Below are 14,427 nucleotides of genomic sequence, written 5' to 3' on the forward strand. Positions count from 1 at the left end.
GTGTGTGCTATATCGAGTTTGCATATAGGGTTCCATGGATAGATCACGCATAAGGGGATATGTTTAAAATCTTATCTAACCCTGTATACCAGACCTTGCTGGTTTATTAAGATTTCACTGGCATATACCAAAAGAAAGAAAAACAAGAGAAAATAGTTTTGTATGAATGTATGTTTACTAGGATGTTTACATTACGTTTTACTTTTGTAATAGGTATGATTTTATGTTAGTGATCTTGGGGATTTTTCTTTTAGTAAATTTGCTTCAAATAGGATTAAAAGAGGCAATGAAATACTATAACGAAAATAATACTGAGAAAACATTAGAAAACATAGTATGGACTGTTTTGGTACAAATACCGGGATTGGGTCCGCAGTGAAAACTTCACTTGGGCTGGTTTTTAAAATGGGGTTTTCCTGATTTTCAGGCAATTTGACGTTCATTTTACCCTTTCATTCTGTGCATGTACACTGTATGTAAGACAGAACTCGCAATCGTACATGCATTAATCCGTAGGCACACAAGTGATATGAGCGTACTTTAAATTTTTAAGCGTCCAAATGAACCTAGTTTATACTAACACAAAGCAACAGGTTGTTATTTTTTTTTTTTTTGCCGGGGGGGGAGGGAGGGAGGGAGGCTGAGGGCAGCGGAGAAAGAAGGAACATGCCAGTGTACCTAAAACTATCAGAATGGAAGAGTGGATCAGGCGCCAACTGATTCCTGCACATAAACAGGCGGGGCTGGTGGTTGGGAGGCGGGGATAGTGCTGGGCAGACTTATATGGTCTGTGCCAGAGCCGGTGGTTGGGAGGAGGAGCAGGTGGTTGGGAGGCGGGGATAGTGCTGGGCAGACTTATACGGTCTGTGCCAGAGCCGGTGGTGGGAGGCAGGGATAGTGCTGGGCAAACTTATATGGTCTGTGCCAGAACCGGTGGTGAGAGGCAGGACTGGTGGTTGGAAGGCGGGGATAGTGCTGGGCAGACTTATACGGTCTGTGCCAGAGCCGGTGGTTGGGAGGAGGGGCAGGTGGTTGGGAGGCGGGGATAGTGCTGGGCAGACTTATACGGTCTGTGCCAGAGCCGGTGGTGGGAGGCAGGGATAGTGCTGGGCAGACTTATATGGTCTGTGCCAGAGCCGGTGGTGGGAGGCAGGGATAGTGCTGGGCAGACTTACATGGTCTGTGCCAGAGCCGGTGGTGGGAGGCAGGGATAGTGCTGGGCAGACTTATATGGTCTGTGCCAGAACCGGTGGTGAGAGGCAGGACTGGTGGTTGGGAGGTGGAGATAGTGCTGGGCAGATTTATACGGTCTGTGCCAGAGCCGGTGGTGGGAGGCGGGACTGGTGGTTGGGAGGCGGGGATAGTGCTGGGCAGACTTATACGGTCTGTGCCCTGAAGAGCACAGGTACAAATCAAAGTAGGGTAAACACAAAAAGCAGCAAATATGAGTTATCTTGTTGGGCAGACTGGATGGACCGTGCAGGTCTTTTTCTGCCGTCATCTACTATATGTTACTATGTTTTCATTAATATATCAACTCCATCAGCTTTGTTCATTAACTTATTATATGGGAAAATTTCTAAAGTGTTTTCCACAACTGGGACTCCTTAAGGGCATGTCTGCACTTACACACAATTTTTTAAAAATGAGATGTTATGCTCATAAATTAATCTAGCAAATGTGTGCATGCTCAATTTCCCTGGGGTATGTGCATACTTCACTCTGAAAATTCAGCCACCCACCAAAGCATACACTCACTTTGTACACGTCTTTTTGGGGGTCATTTTATATGACTTAACCATGTAGAAGAGCATATTATGTGCTTATAGAATTACCTGGGAGGTGTATGTGCAAAAAGCAGACACTGGGAATGCACAAAGAGGCATTTTCGAACGGGGACACCCATCGCTAAGGGCGCCCATCTCCGAGGATGGCGCAGCGATGGGGCGGGGCCAACCGTATTTTCGAACGAGATGGACATCCATCTTTAGTTTCGAAAATACGGTTGGCTCCGCCCAAATCTCAACCTAAATGCTGAGATCGCCGGATGTAGAGATGGGTGCCCTCGGTTTTCCCCCATAATGGAGACCGATGGCGCCCATCTCAAAAACGAACCAAACCAAGGCATTTGTTCGTGGGAGGGGTCAGGATTCGTAGTGCACTGGTCCCCCTCACATGCCAGGGCACCAACCGGGCACTACAGTGGACTTGGCAAATTGGTCCCAGGTGCATAGCTCCCTTACCTTGGGTGCTGAACCCCCCAAAACCCACTCCCCACAACTATACACCACTACCATAGCCCTAAGGGATAAAGGGGGGCACCCACATGTGAGTACAGTGGGTTTCTGGTGGGTTTTGAAGGGCTCCCATTTTCCACCACAAGTGTAACAGATGAGGGGGGGGGGGCAGGTCTAGGTCCGCCTGCCTGAGGTATTCTGCACCCACTAAACCTGCTCCAGGGACCTACATACTGCTGTCATGGACCGGAGTATGACATCTGAGGCTGGCAAAAAAAGTTCTTAAAGTTATTTTTTTGAGGGTGGGAGGGGGTTAGCGACCATTGGGGGAGTCAGGGGAAGGGATCCTCGATTCCCTCCGGTGGTCATCTGGGCAGTTCGGGCACATTTTTGTGACTTGGACCTAAATAAAAAGGGACCAAAAAATGTGGACCAAATTCTCGCCAGGGACGCCCATTTTTTTCCCATTATCGGCCGCAGCCGGCCATCTCTTAACCACGCCCCGGCACGCCCCCGTCCCGCCTTCGCTACCCTTCAGACATGCCCCCGGGAACTTCGGCCGTCCCGGCGACGGAAAGCAGTTGGGGATGCCCAAAATTGGCTATTATGCCGATTCTGGCGCCCCTGAGAGAAGGGCGCCCATCTCCCGATTTGTGTCTCTTTCGAAAATGAGCTGGATAGTGTCTACTTGTACATGATCCATCTCTAGGCATTCCCGAGGGTGGACAGTGCAATGGTGTGAGTAGTAACAACAAAACCCCCACAAATGCATCAATTCCCACTGGCACACACATGACCAAAATTGCCCCTTAGGTGTGATTTGCTGAGATACTGAGGAAAAGTAACTCCAGAAGCTTGTTGCCCGATGTGCAGAGATGCATAAAAGGAAGAAACTGGTGCATTTCTGTGTGTCTCTTCTATTGGTACATATACACACAAGGTGACACCCGCCGAGAGAGTGTGTGTGTGCCACTGACTTGTATATCACTTTACTACTGTTTTGTGTATCTCAGCTGCTTGCAGTTCCTACACTGGTACCCCTTACCAATTGTACAGGTCCCCTTATGATGGCATTTTGTACCAAAACATGGCCTGTGTTGAGACTTTTTGTCAAGTGCATCCTGTATACTGCATGCGAAGATTGTAATGTGAATACTTTAATTACCTGGATTGCCTGTTATAAAAGTTACAGATTTACAACTCCACAGAGCTAATTCAAACTAGTTTTTCAGCTTGTTACTCTGCCCTACAGAAATCGGACCTGAGATGTAGCAGCACAAGACTCAGACGGACATGAGCACATGGTTCCCTGCTGTTCCAACAGGCACATTGTAAATGACAACCGAAAAGAAAAAGAGCATCTGCTCCAGCCAGAATGTGGAAGAAAACCCAGCCTGCACTGCAGGAACATCATACGACATCCAGATGCTGAAAATGTTACTCAGTTCTGTGGTTTATTCAGCTGTTTCTAAAATTCTTGAAACCAGCCACATTCAAAAGTGTCAAATGGTTTCACATTGGAGGCGAATAGCTCATGTAGGATCACGTTTGCCCGAATCTACATGTAACACTAGAATCCAGAAACAGCATATAAACGTAATAAACCTGATGTTATCTATGACTTCACAGTTCCTATGGACCAATCAGATCTGCTGGGTATAAGGCAATTATTGACGTACATACTAAGCACTGCACCAGGAGCTTTAGTTTAAGAATGAGCTAACAGTAACAAGGGGAGAGAAGACACAGTAGCTTGTCCCTCTGAAAAGCAGAAGCATCCTTCTGAGCCTGAATTACATCCTGTGTGATGTGACCCATAAGACAGGGAGTGATTTTGACGCCCCCATTTCTCTTGCCTCTTGTGTGGCGACACCCCCACCCAGCCCTTAGGACAGCCCTGCTGAAAAGTATTTCAAAAGTACACAAGAAGCATTAATTCATGATATCAATATTCCTGCTGGAAAAATCTGACAACACTATAATGCAATAATATATTGTTTTATATAGAGAGCATAAGAACCGTCATACTGGGCCAGACCCAAGGCCCATCTGCTTCCAACAGTGGCCAACCAGCCCACAATCACCTAGCAGAATCCCAAAGAGTAGCAACTTTCCATGCTATCCCCATGTCTACCTTAAACCTTTCCTCCAAAACTAGTCAAATCTATTTAAAATCCAGATACACTAATTGCTGTTACCGAATCCTCTGGCAACAATTCCACACCTTAAATATTTCCTCCTATTTGTTTTGAAAGTATTACCAAGTAACTTCATGGAGTGTCCCCTAGTTTTTATACTTTTGAAAAGTAAACAAACAGCTGTTTCTTTTCCAAGCTGAAGAGCCCTAACCTCGTTAAACTTACCTCATATGAGAAGTTGTTCTATTCTTTTTATCATTTTGGTCGCCCTTCTTTGAACCTTTTCCAATTCCACTATACTTTTTTTGAACACAATACTCAAGATGAGGTCACCCCATGGAGTGAACCAGAGGCATTATAGTATCCTTGGCCTTATTTTCTATTCTTTTCGTAAGCTACCAATGGCCCAGCGTGTCCATGTTTGCATTCTATTGCAACACCACAGACATGTGTTCAGTTTGTACATCTAAAATTTTAAACTGCTTGTACTTGCATATACCTATGAATTAACAGACTAAAAATCAATTTGTGAGCTTGAAGTTCTAGCAGCACTCATACATTGCACATGCAAAAACAGGACAGATGACAAATGAAAAAAAAATGCTCAAAAATCAGGAAAAGGTTGTTTAAAATGAGCAGAAATCAAACTTTTTTGGCCTTGCACATCAGTAATACAGACTATATATGATCTCTGGCCTTTCCCTAATTTCCCTGCTTTCTTGAATTTCGATACCAGTTTTTGTCTTCTCCGATTTTGGTTACATGGACCATGAACTGGGGAAACCACCGATACTCCTTGTGACGCTGGACAAGTCATTATCTTCTGTACAACCCATTTCTTCCAATGGGCCTTGTAGCAGACAGCCAGCAGGTATGTTTTAGTAAATAACTCCCTCTATCTTTCATTACCTTACTTAACCATTTAGACTATAAGCTGTTTATTGCACCTGAATTACTAGTAATGCTGGAAGCCCCCTTGGAAAGGCTGCCTTAAAAAAAACAAAAATGTATGAACTTGCAGTTCTCTGATCTTGACATGTTGGACCATGGAACTTGAGCATGGCAGATATGCACTAATCAAACCCAGGAGTCATATTGTGGCCCCTCCCCTTTTCTTCATTTACAAGTATTCCTTAAAATGTATAAGCACATAAGCACCGCCATACTGGTCCATCAATTCCAGCATCTTGTCTCCAACAGTGGCCAATCCAGGCTTCAAGAGCCCGGCAAAACCCACCAAAAAAAAAAAAAAAATTTTAATAATGTTCAATGGACTTTTCCTTCAGGAATCTGTCCAAACCCCCCTTAAACTCCGTAAGGCCAGCTGCTGTCACGACATTCTCCGGCAACGAGTTCCAGAGTCCAACTACACGCGGAGTAAAGAAAAACTTTCTCCTATTTGTTTTAAATCTACCATATTCTAGTTTCATCTTGTGTCCCCTGGTTCTATTGTTGTTTGAAAGTGTAAACAAACGCTTCACATCTGTCCGCTCTACTCCGCTCATTATCTTGTAGACTTCTATCATATCATCCCTCAGCCGCCTTTTCTCCAAGCTGAAGAGCCCTAACCATCTTAGCCTTTCCTCATAGGGAAGTCGTTCCATCCCTTTTATCATTTTCGTCGCCCTTCTCTAATTCCACTATATCCTTTTTGAGGTGCGGTGACCAGAATTGGACACAATATTCGAGGTGCGGTTGCACCATGGAGCGATACAACGGCATCTTAGAGGCATCTGAAAACAGTCTATGAATTGACCAACTTCCGTAAAGCATTAAAAACTTATCTCTTTGACAAGATATATCACAATGATCAACACATGTAACTGTACAACCCTTAATTCATCCAGCATTATCTTAAAATGCCTTTTGCTCTTACACTATCATGTATTTCATCTTCATGTAACCCAAAACACTCTATAAAACCAAATGTATACTCTCTTTTATTTCAGTATCCATGACGAATTGTAAGCCACATTGAGCCTGCAAAGAGGTGGGATAATGTGGGATACAAATGTAACAAATAAATAAATAAATAAATATCCCTTAAGAATCTTCATGTCATGCACTTCCTCCATTGTATGCAAATGCATCTCATGTATATTCATTATTCTGTGGCCCTTCAGAATTGCAGTTTAACACCCCAGGTGTCTGCAGCAGCAGACCACCATTTTGGTTAGAGGGGCAAAAAAAAAATTGCCAACTCTCCAAGCCCCGCCCCCAAGAATCTGATGCTGTTGGGCAAAATATTGCGAGGGCCTGGTGCATCCCATTCTGCTGCTCATGCCTGGTACAAAGGCACAACATATATATGTCTCCCTTAACAAGAGCAGATCTGCTGATTGTTCCATTTGCATGTTGATAAATGATTTTTCAACATATTGCCCCTGCAGGATCCAGCTTTGGATTTGCCCAATGTAACCTGGATTTGTAGTTTCAGATTTTTCCCTATTAATGCCCCTAAGAAAATCAGAAGTGCATATCCATGCAAGCAAGCAGACAAAAGCAACCCTGGATTGGTGAGGTAGCAAACTCTAGCCTCAATACTCACCTTCTTGCAGCCAGGATTCCACAATTCAATCACGACCATTTCCAAACCCTGCTTCTTGTGCCTATCCATCAAACCTGATATTTCTTTTCACTGACCAGCACATTTCAGCACTTGTGAAGAATCGCCTCAGCAGTATCCCAGACTCTGCAGGAGCCACAAGATTTTCCTAACCTGTCACTCGTTAAAATCACAGCATCTCAAGACCGGCCCCATTTAGTCTTCCTTGAACATAACGAACAGCCCACCTGGAAGGCCCAAATCATCCTCTTCTGTCTCTGCAGAAAGCTGCTTACTTGCTCCGATACCTGTGCTAACCGCAATAGCAATATCTCTAAGAAAATACCGAAAGCAGGTGCGAGATCAGATTTTCCTGCCTAAAAGAGTTCACTTTGCCCTGTTAATCATCCCTGTGTTCGGTGGCAAAACAGAGTAGCAGTAAGCAGAGTCAACAAGACAGACTGGCTGAAGCTAGCGAGCCTAGTGGCTACATCAGAGCTACACAGCAATTTCTGGTGTCCGCTGCATGACCAGAAGACAACACATAGACACTGTGCCTGAAACAAAGCAAAGGTCCAAGGCAATCCATACAGTAGGAAGCACCAGAAGAAAGAGAGGAATCTTAGAGGTGAATCTGTGTACAATAATTAAGTCTTCCTTCCTCGGGCAGGCTGAGAATAGCATCTATAAGAATAAAACAGAGTACTAGGGACTGGAAGCAGAAACATTTAGCCTCCTTGGGATGGAGGAGAGGCAGACTTCGATGCTGATGCACTTATCATGAGTTGTACGCAAACGTTACTGGCTGAGCACAACTTGTGCAAAAGACCTGGCCACACACTGCATTCAAATGTATGCTACTGAGACCATTAAGTATTCCACAGCAATGTACAGAAGGCCACTGTGGCTTCTGATACGCAAATAGCACAAGTAATTTTTCACCAAGTGCAAGGCAGTGCTGAAGGGATACGTGAGAGGGTTTCATGCTTTTTTTTTTTTTTTTAAACAATTTAAATGCCTTCTCTTTTTTTTTCTCCAGCCAGAACAGTATCTGCAACTTTAAAACACACAAGGGAGGTAACAAAATACGTGCACATCCAAATCAATAAAGTGTACCATACATCTACAGTTGTAGTTCTGCCTCATAAATATCAGCTGTACAAACATTTTAAGTGCAAGAAACTTTTGCAAGTTTAATATTTATGTAAACAACAGCCGCAGATGTTTGAAGAAAACTAAAGTTGCTAGCACACAAGAAGGAATTCCCCGATTACCACTCAAGTTCTGCGAACATAAAATCTGCATGTCATTAACTTTCTACATGGCATGGTTTTCAGCTTCCAATAGAAGCCATGAACCTTTATGCATCGACTTCTCTGTGCAGCACTTAAGGGTATGTTTACTAAGGTGCGTTAGCGTTTTTTAATGCGCCTGTAAATTTAAGGTGCATTAAACGCTAACGCGCCTATACATTTCTATGGACATGTTAGAGTTTAATGCACGTAAACCATTTATGCGCATTAAAAATGCTAACACGACCATAGCGCCGCTTAGTAAACCTAGCCCCAAGCTGGGGGGGGGGGGGGTGGTTTAGGGGGAAAATACTCAGAGTAATACCGAGCCCACCCCAGGAAGCTAATAGTCAGATTCTGTCTGGAAGGAGGCAAATCCTGAATGTTAACACCGAGCCCCCGGGATGGGAGCACTGTTCTCTAGGGATACTAATATAAAAACAAACTTTTTCCAGAGGAGGGAAGGTCATGAATCAAGGTTGTGGAGGGGCCAACTCAGGAATAATGTCAGGAAGTATTTTTTCACAGAGAGGGTGGTAGATACCTGGAATGCGATTAAAACGGTAACAGAATTCAAAAATGTGTGGGATAAACACACAGGACTCCTGTACAGATGGCTGGAACCAAAGAAGGTTAGTGGTGATTAGATGGCAACACTAGTAATTGGGAAGCAAAGCCTGTGCTGGGCAGACTTCTAGGTCTGTGCCCTGATTGTGGTGGGCCAGATTCAGCTTCAGGAACTGGAGACCAAAGCCAGTGCTGGGCAGACTTGTACTGTCTGTGCCCTGGTGGCTGGAAGATTTGGATGGGCTGGAGTGGGGCTATGATGACAACTTCAGTAGGAGAACAAGGCCAGTGCCCTGAACATGGCAAGAGAAACAAAGGAGTGAGGAAACGCATAAGGCAAAGATAAACACTGGCCTCAAGGATGGCAGTTTACTAAAACATTTCAAATCAAGCAAAGCTAATCAGTGTCACATCATTGCTTATACTGAGGTTGTCTTGCTGGGCAGAATGCAAGGACCATGCAGGTCTTTATCTGCCGTCATCTACCATGTTACTGTGATGATGGAGGGGGGGGGGACAGATACTGGGGGAAACAACGAGTCCCCCCCTCCAGGGGGTTAAGGGTCAGATGCTGAGCCCGGGGGGAGGGGGGAGGAGTCAGGCGCCCAGTCACACGCATTAACTGCCCTCACGCGCCCAACCCGCTCTTCACACGCATTGTTGAGCCCAGGGGGAACCCGACCCCCCCACCCCGCCTCTCCCCCTCCCTCCTACCTTCCAGCGGCGACGGTAATTCATCCAGGTAAGCCACAACCGGCCCCGCAGCTTTGCTTCTGTCCGGCGTCCCGCCCCCTCTGACGCCACTTCCTGTTTCCGGCAGGGCGGGACGCGGCAGAGGGAAGGAAATTACGTCAGGGGGCGGGCCGCCGGCTGCCTGGAAGGAAGAAGAGAGACTCTCCGGAGCAGAGACTGAGGTAGGATGGGGGCGGGGGGGAGACACGGCTGTCTGTGTTTTAGGAAGGGGGCGGGGTCGCTCCAGTCTCGTGCCGCGGTTAGTGTCAGGCGTCGCGTGGCTTCTACTAAAGGCAGCGCGAGGCTGAGCCCAGGATCCCCGCGTGCGGCCACCGGAAGGGAGATGAGCTGGTAAAAGACGGATCTGCACAATCCCCGGGATCTCCTCTAGTGCTGATACTATGCGGGGAATCTCTTAGCTGGGGGGCGTTAAAGGCCTCTCCCCATGCTTGGAATAAACTCCCTGAGCCCATACGCCAGGCCCCCTCCCTGCCCACCTTCAAATCCTTGCTCAAAGCCCAGCTCTTCAATGTCGCCTTCGGCACCTATCCAGGAAATCTAGACATTTCGTCCTTTAGATTGTAAGCTCCTTGAGCAGGGACTGGCCTTCTTTCTTAATTGTACAGCGCTGCGCAACCCTGGTAGCGCTCTAGAAATGTTAAGTAGTAATGAAAGATATGCTGCACACCAAAGGGTCATGGAAGGAAGAGAAGTGCTTAAAATGAAAAAGGAGAGCGAGATGCTGAATATCATTATCCCTTCTGTGGATGAATCTGTCTTGTCTGGCCCCTTCTCCTCTACTGCTAATTCCAGACTCTGTTCCTTTTATCTCGCTGCACCTCATGGCAGGAATAGACTTCCCGAGCCTGTACGTCTAGCACCGTTTTTGGCCATTTTCAAATCCAAGCTAAAAGCCCACCTCTTTAACGCTGCATTTGACTCCTAACCACTACTCACTTGCCCTGTATCCTTTTATCCCCACCTCTTTAATTCCCTTACCTCTTAATTGTTCTGTCTGTTTGGCTGTCCTATTTAGATTGTGAGCTCTTTGAGCAGGGACTGGCTTTTTATGCAGTGGCGTTCCTAGGCTGGCTGACACCCGGGGCGGATCGCCAATGAGCCCCCCCCCCCCGGCGAAATTACACCCCCCCCCTGGGTGCAGCGTGACACCCCCCCCCGGGTGCATTTTTACCAGCTGGGGGCGGGGGGGTGCCGCACGCCTGTCAGCTCCGTGTCCACTCGTTCCCTGCTGCTCCCTCTGCCCCAGAACAGGAAGTAACCTGTTCCACGCAGAGGGAGCAGCAGGGAGGGAACGAGCAGACTTGGAGCCAACAGTCGCGTGGCACCCCCCCAGCGGCGTGCACCCGGGGCGGACATTTCCCCACCGCCCCCCCCCCCCTTGGTACGCCACTGTTTTTATGTATGCTGTACAGCGCTGCGTATGCCTTGTAGAAGTGATAAGTAGTAGTAGCAGAAAGGCAGGAAGGAGATAGAAGGTGAAATCATGGCAGGGTAAAAGGAAGAAGAGAGATGCTGGAGCTCCAAGGAGGGAGAAGATAGAGACATACAACTGAATCCAGGTGTCTTTCTCACCACAAGGGTGATGGAAGATGTAACGGCACAAGTTGAAGAGTAGCAAATTGCCTGGACCAGATGGGGAACTTGTAGAACTGTGGTTAGTAATATGTAATTTATCTTTAAAATCTAGCATGGTACTGGAAGGTAGCCAATGTAACGCTGTTTTTAAAAAAAAGGTTCCAGAAGTGATGTGGGAAATTATAGACCAGTGAGCCTGACAGCACAGGGCAAAATGGTAGAGACTATTTTAAAGAACAAAATTACAGAGCATATTCAAAAGCATGGACTAATGAGACAAAGTCAACATGGACTTAGTGAAGGCAAATCTTTTGAAGGGGTGAACAAACATGGATAAAGGTGAGCTCGTCAATATTGTGTATCTGGATTTTCAAAAGGCGTTTCACAAAGTACCTCATGAAAGACTCCAGAGGAAATTGGAGAGTAATGGGATAGGAGGTAGTGTCTTATTGTGGATTCAAAACTGGATAGAAAACAGAGAGTAGGGTTGAATGGTCAGTATTCTTTCAATGGAGAAGGTTAGATAGAGGGGACAGCTACTTTTTAACATATTTATAAATGATCTAGAGATGGGAGTAACTAGTGAGGTAATTAAATTTGCTGATGACACAAAGTTATTCAAAGTTGTTAAATCGCAAGAGGATTGTGAAAAATTACAAGAGGACCTTATGAGATTGAGAGACTGGTCATCCAAATGGCAGATGATGTTTAATGTGAGCAAGTGCAAAGTAATGCATGTGGGAAAAGAAACCAGAAATATAGCTACGTAACGCAAGGTTCCACATTAGGAGTCCCTAACCTAGAAAGGGATCTAGGTGTCATCGTGGATGATACTTTGAAACCCTCTGCTCAGTGTGCAGTAGTGGCTGAGGGAGTTTCTCACAGTCCTCAAACTCAAGGAGGCTTATCTGCACATTCCTGTCTGAGAGCCCCATCAGCGATTCTGCTGGCCTTCAAGCAGAACATGGTTCTGACTCCTCTCATAATGTCCAAAAGCTGGATTTGTGAACGGTATTAGGCAGTTTGAAGATGACCAGTCCCTTTTGGAACTCCTATAAGATCTTTATCCTGTTTCAGGGGCCGCACAAGGGGAAAATGTCATCCAAAGAATCCATAGTGTGCTGCTGGATTAAACTGGACATTAAGGCAGCCTGCATAGCGAGGCACATAGTGTTCCAGTGGGGCTGCAATCTCATTTAACCCAGGCAGAGGCTTGGGCCATTCCACCAGAGCATATATGCCAATATGCTGCTACATTCCAGATAGACATACTGGTCAAATAGTATGTGACCTTTGGCAGGGCAGTTGTCAAGGACTGCTCTTGTACATCCCTTTGTATACTAGCCTAGCGGGAAAAAAGGGAATGTGAAATGTATTCATACCTGTTAATTTCATTTCTTTGAAGATTTTCATTTTGCACTTTCATCGCTTGACGCGAAGGATTATGGTCAAACCCTTTAGTGTCCAATGTTCCCGTAATAAGCCATATGGAAATAGATTGATGGGAACATTGGACACTAAAGGGTTAATTATGATGTTCTGCAGAGGTTTTCCATACAGGGAAAAATGTTTTGATCTTGTAGGACAGTCAGCGACGTGGTAGACTCTGTATTAGACCCTGATAGGAACTGGGTTTTGACATTTATTCGGAGACAATGGGTGAAGCTTATAGGTATGAATATAAATGTGTTCTCTGATGTTGCCCAGCTACCCAAAAGAGGAGGAAACAATTTCTGTTATTGAGACCTGGGGTACTGCAACTGGGGGCTCAATTTTGACTAAACGTTTCATGTAAATGTGTTTAATAGTTCTAAAAAGTCATCATGGTCTTGCTTCAGTGGTCTCTTCCCCTCAATGTTACTTGGGAGTTGATTCCTTAACACCAAAGCATGCAAAAAAAAGTATTCTGCGTGGAGTGCAAGCAAGCCTATGCAGAGGCTGGAACTGTCAGCAAAGAAGTGTTTGCTGACCTTAATACTTTACATGGGGTATAAGGATTTATTTATTTATTGCATTTGTACCCCACATTATCCCACCTTTTTGCAGGCTCAGTGTGGCTTACAGGGTGTTAATATGATATAGTCATTATATAATCTTAGATATAGTCGATAATAAGTTGAGGGTAAATAAGAAGGAACCCCCTCATGTAACGCTTTGAGTCGAGATCAGCATCTTATATAACAGCCAGAACTGTATAGAATGCCAATGGTAGAAAGTATAGAAAAGGGGGGAGGGGTTATAGGATCCCTCTGCCTTAGTCCCCCTAACAAATGAATTCCTGTATTCTGCAAAGTTCGTAAATGTTTCATAAGAAGATGACTAACACCCATATAAACAGTATTATCATAATCCATTTTAGAAATTAGTAAAAAAAAAAAAAAAAAGTGACAATACGTGCAATAGAATTTCATGACAATATAGATGAATTGACAATAACAACCTTAATACATAAAATCCAGAACAAAGTACTTTGGGTATCTGTTGCTCGAAGCACAGTTCTGAGACCAGAATAACTCCAAGATACTGAAAGGAGTTGCAGAACTGGATCAGTGCTCTTAAAAACTGAGGTACCAAAGTAGGGCAAGATAGATGGTCAACTAGCCATTCAATATCATCTATGCTGGATTTAAACCAGTCTGCAACTGTAACCAAACAATTATGTAAGGCAGTAAGGTCTGGCGCCTGAAAAGCACAGTATCCCACAAGTAAAATATCATCGGCATACACATAGACGCCTACATCAAAATCCTGAACCACCACTATCAATGGCGCCAAAAAAATATTAATGGTAATAATGTTGATCTTTGAGGAACCTCAGAAGACAAACAATGAACTGAGGATAACCCCTGAAAAAAGGTATGACTGGTTGGAAAAGAAACAAACTAAGCCAAGACTTGGTCCTTCCAACCCAGTGCCTCCAATCTATAAGTAATTGATGATCCAATACATCAAATGCAGAGGTTAAATCCAACCTTCCCCTTATCTAACTTAGCTCTAACATCACCCGGCAATAAAGCCAAAAGCATTTCAGTACAGTGACCTGCCCTAAAACCTGATTGGTAAGAGTTCAAGGCGTTGAACTCCTCTGATATGCTCAGTCAGTTGTATTAAACTACCCTCTCCACAACTTAGCCAAAAACCACAGATTTGAAATTGGTCTATAATTAGTCACATCCATACAATCCTTCTTTACATCTTTTAAGTACAGGACAAACCAATGCTAGCTTCTAAGAAGATGGGGACAAACCGTTACATCAAACTCCTACAAACCAAATCATACCAAATCTTGCACCATAGCTTGTAAGCCGCACTGAGCCTGC

General features: G+C 45.0%; 1 protein-coding gene across 2 annotated transcripts in view; it reads right to left on the minus strand.

The window, feature by feature from the left end:
- The window catches only part of USP49 (ubiquitin specific peptidase 49), a 50,788-nt gene extending 41,216 nt beyond the window's left edge, over positions 1–9,572 (minus strand). The window contains exon 1 of one of the 2 annotated variants that reach the window (XM_030220599.1): positions 9,494–9,572. The gene's annotated coding sequence lies outside the window, so the exon portion shown is untranslated. The remainder of the gene's footprint in view (positions 1–9,493) is intronic. The other variant, XM_030220600.1, reaches the window with a different exon arrangement.
- Between the last annotated feature and the right edge of the window lie 4,855 nt (positions 9,573–14,427).

The sequence above is a fragment of the Microcaecilia unicolor genome, chromosome 12, assembly GCF_901765095.1.
Source record: "Microcaecilia unicolor chromosome 12, aMicUni1.1, whole genome shotgun sequence".
Classification (NCBI taxonomy): domain Eukaryota; kingdom Metazoa; phylum Chordata; class Amphibia; order Gymnophiona; family Siphonopidae; genus Microcaecilia; species Microcaecilia unicolor.